Here is a 4,726-nt window from a genome sequence, read left to right as displayed (position 1 = left end):
GGCTCGATTTTCTAGTAATGAGGAGCGGAGCGAATAAAAAGCCCTCTTGTACGCTGTCCGCACTACAGTAAAGGGATATCCACGTTCCAAGAATCGCATTGCAAAGTCATAAGATTGCTTTTTAATCTCCTCAGTGGATGAACATAGACGCTGTATGCAAAAAAAACTGGCTTACAGGCAACCTATTTTTAAACACCCTGGGATGAAAACTATGGTACATCAGGAGATTGTTCCTATCTATGGATTTGCGGTATACCGTAGTTTTCAATTGAAGATCTTCTTTAACAATCAATATATCCAAAAAGGAAATCTCTTGATAATCGAATTGAAATGAGAATTTTAAATCTATATCAATGGTGTTTATCCACTCAAAAAATTGATGTAAAATGTTTTCACTTGCATCGCAAAAAAATAGTAAGTCGTCTATGTAATGAATCCAAAATGTAACTGATTTAAAAAAAAGGAGATTTATAAACGTGAGTTACTTCCACATGATTCATTATCAAATTTGCAATAGATGGCGCTACTGATGACCCCGTGGCGCTACTGATGACCCCGTGGCAATGTCATATATTTGCAAATAAAATTGCAAATAAAATTGATCCTTGAACTCGCCAGAATGATGGCTATTGACACAATACCCTTATTAAATAAACATACACATGCTTACTGTGACTCCTACATCGCTCTAAGCTTCAACAGCAAGAGGTAATGGAAAAAAGGATTTGCACTCACAAAGAGGGGAGTAGCTGGCTTGTTACGGCGGTTACTACCCCAAACCAAATATGCCTGATACTTCACTTTCAATGCATATACAGCATAGCTCTCTGCTTCAATGACAGGGGAGAAGAATAACTGATACTTCACACATCCAGCAGAGCTCTCTGCTACAACGGCAAGGGAGAAGAAAAAGGGTTCGCACTCAAAACGCGGGGAGTAGCTGGCTTGTTACGGCGGTTACTACCCCAAACCAAATGTGCCTGATACTTCACTTTCCATGCATATCCAGCATGGTTCTCTGCTGCATCGGCATGGGAGAAAGACTGATACATCACGCATTTCCAGCATAGCTCTCTGCTTCAACGGCAGGGGAAAAAAAAAATTAACAAACAAACAAACAACAAACAACGGCAGGGGGAAAAATAAAACAAAAACAAAAAACTGATGCTTCACGCATATCCTGCATAGCTTCAACAACAGGGGTGAAGAAAAAAAGGATTCGCAATCACAAAGCGAGGAGTAGCTGGCTTGTTACGGCGGTTACTACCCCAAACCAAATGTGCCTGATACTTCACTTTCAATGCATATCCAGCATGGCTCTCTGCTTCTACAGCAGGGGAGAAGTAAAAAAAAAAAAAAAAACCAACAAGAGCTGTACAACATAGTCTAGGTAAAACAAATAAGCATGGGTGTAGCTTGCTTATCGCGGCAGTTACTGCCCCTACTACCCCTAACTAATCAAGCTAGATATTTCACTTGCATGCAGCTCCATCACTGCTCTCTACATTAATGGTGGGGGTGGAAGGGGAATAGAACAAGGAGCTAAGAGTAACAGATAAGAATGAGAGAAAAAATGTGTGAGGCTTGCTGGGCAGACTGGATGGGCCATTCGGTCTTCTTCTGCCGTCATTTCTATGTTTCTATGTTTCTATGAAAAAATTATTTTGTAACACCAATTGAGTCAAAGACAGCAAAAAAGACACTAGAACTTGGTGTGTATGTAGTTGGGAATTGAAGACTTCCATTATGGTATCCATAGCAACTGTATGTGACACACTGGTGTACAATGATGTTACATCCATTGATGCCATTATCATATGTTTTGAAGGTACCGTAGCGTCCTGCAATTTCTTAAGCACATGTGTTGTGTCCTGCACATACGAACGCATTGCTCTATCATGTTCTTGCAAGAATTTGTCCAAAAAAATAGCTAATGGCTCTAGCAGTGATCCATTACTGGAAATAATAGGTCTTAAGGGTGGATTTTCCAATGTTTTATGAACTTTAGGAACCCCATATAAGATGGGAATACGTGGATAACAGACTCGTTGGGCCATGTGTAATGAAACCAATCATCCACATCCACACTTTATCCACTCAAACCAATTTGAGTGGATAAAGCACTGCGGCTGTCTAAGATAAGAGCGCTTTTTTGTTTCTTTTTAGAGCGCGTTAAGTTTTTTTAAATTTATTTATTTTTATTTACGATTTTTATATACCGATGTTTATTTCAAAAAGAGATATCACATCGGTTTACAATAAGGTACAATAGGTAATTCACTATCCCCTAAAAGGGCTTACAATCTAAAATTTTTGTACCTGAGGCTAAGAGATTACAAAAATAAAATCATCAAAATCAAAGTTCTTAACAATTAAGCAAAAGGTATAACAAGGAGCATATTAAACAAATAACACAAAGGGTTGCCGAAGGGGTGAGGGAAACGTTTTTGTTTCTTTTAGAGCACATTTAGTTGTGGCATTATGGTATATAATGTAAAAATGTCATCAAGTTTAAAAAAAAGTGTGGAACCCAATGATTATATTTAAAGGTTGCATAATCACTTCAGTGACATATGGTTATATATTTTCACCTTAAATAAGTGAATGCTGGTTCTTATTCATATATGAGGTTTCCCCCCACTTTTTTATATATCATTTTCAAGAAGTTTCCGAATTTGTGTGGTTCTTTTCATCAGTTTGATTATCAGATATACCATACAACTCTTCAGTTTTGGGTTTTGTAATGCTAACACACACACACACACGACATGAGCCAGCCTTTGATGATGATGTCGGGCTATGGGAGAGTTCAGAGTGTTGGCAGCCCAGAAGAGGAGCAGTGCTCTACTTTATCAGTAACTGGTGCCAGTAGTCAGGAACTGCTTATGGAAATCTGCTGCCTGAGGTGAGGGATGACATACACCCCCCCGCCCCACCGCCCCTACTAAGGTACCCAAAAGGAATACACTCTCCAAAAGGCAGGCCAGCATCAACTCACCAAACAAAAAAAAAATATATATATAATAATTCAAATTCTCATGTCATATTGCTAACAGCCACACAAACACCTTTCACTGCCAAAAGCTTTTTGAAGTAACACAAAACACTTAAAAAAACAAACCCCACTTCAAAAAAGACATTCAGAACCTAAATAGAAAACCTGCCAAACTATAAAAAAAAACTCCCAGGATTCAAACAGCAACTGTACCTGGGAAGAGGCAGCACCACAAATATTACTATAGGCCCTAGAACACCAATACACTTTCTATTGGAAAAACAGAAAAGCCAGATAGCAGAACCCCTCATCTCAATCACATACACACACAACACAAACCACCCCTACCTAATACAAAATAAAGGATCACAAATTAAAAACATAAAAATGCAGACAATAACTGAAATGGAAACCCTAAGAAGCTCAGCTCTGCATTTCAGTGCAACACCAGAGAAAAAGAAACAGAAATGCATTTCCTCCATTCCTCATTCAATTTCTTCTCTCTTCCTGTCTTCTTCCCTTCTTTCCCTAATCTATCTCAGGTATTGATCCTTTCCTTTCAGCTTTTTCTCCATTTATATCTTCTTTGCCTGTCTATCCATTCTTAATTAAATTTGACCCCTCTTATCCTCTCTCTAACCCTCCAGTTCCAGGCTCCCTCTATTCACCTCTCATCTATCTACCAGTTTTCCATCTCCCAACCCCCCTCTAGTCCTCCCATTCCCAGTCTTTCACTCCTTTTCCAACATCCTATTCCTCCTTGTCTTTCACCCATTCCCTAGTCCCCCATTTCCATCACTCTCTGTACTCATCCACCTTCCTGTGCTCTCATTCCCTCACCAGGCCCTGCTCCTTCCACGGCCTCTAACCCATTCTTCTGTTTCTCACCCCCTACTGGCATTCTGTTTCACCGCCTACCCAGCCCCATTCCCACCACCTATCATCCCCTTCACAGACCCATCCCTTTCCACTCACCCCTCCACAGACCCCCAATCCTTTTCCACTGTCTTTCACCAGTTCTTCAGTCTTCCAGGCCATTCACACTACCTCTCAATCCTTCCACACCCTTCAGTCTTTTTCTCTTACTCCCATCTTACACACTCACTCAAACTCCCCCCAGCCAATCTAACACTCCCCACTAGAAACCACCCAATTGCCAAGTCCCCAATGCCCCACTAAATCCCCGCTCTCCACCATTCTCAAGTCCCTGCTCTGCCCCCCAACTCTGTCATTCCAGCACTTAATGCTGCCCCCAAATCACAAGCCCGTGCTCTCCCCATGTCTGTTCTTCTCCTGCTCTCCACCCCAATACCTGCTCTCCCTGAGTCCCCAAATCCATCCTCTCAGTCCCTGCCTCCCATTCATTTCCCTGCATTACCCCCCAGTCCCTGATTCTCATTCTTCTTCTATTGCCCCCCCCCCCCCAACTTCCCATTTTCCCCTGATGTCCTCCTCAGTCCCATTCATCCCCCCTACACTGTCCATTCTCTCCCTCTCCCCCAAACAGCACCTCTAAGCTGGTCAGGCTGCAGCTTAAATACGGGTACCTCCTCCTTCCTGTAGCCCCACGATGAAACATTTCTCTTTTGAACTGCAAGACTCTGTATCTACAGAGCCCTGCATGGTTCAATCATCTGCTGTTAGAAATGCACAGGGTCACACAGTTCTAACAGCAGATGTTTGAACCATGCAGGCCTCCCTAGATTCAGAGCCTCACAGTTCAAGCAGGAG

The sequence above is a fragment of the Rhinatrema bivittatum genome, chromosome 6 (genome assembly GCF_901001135.1).
Source record: "Rhinatrema bivittatum chromosome 6, aRhiBiv1.1, whole genome shotgun sequence".
NCBI lineage: Eukaryota > Metazoa > Chordata > Amphibia > Gymnophiona > Rhinatrematidae > Rhinatrema > Rhinatrema bivittatum.
Note: the sequence above shows the minus strand (reverse complement) of the source record.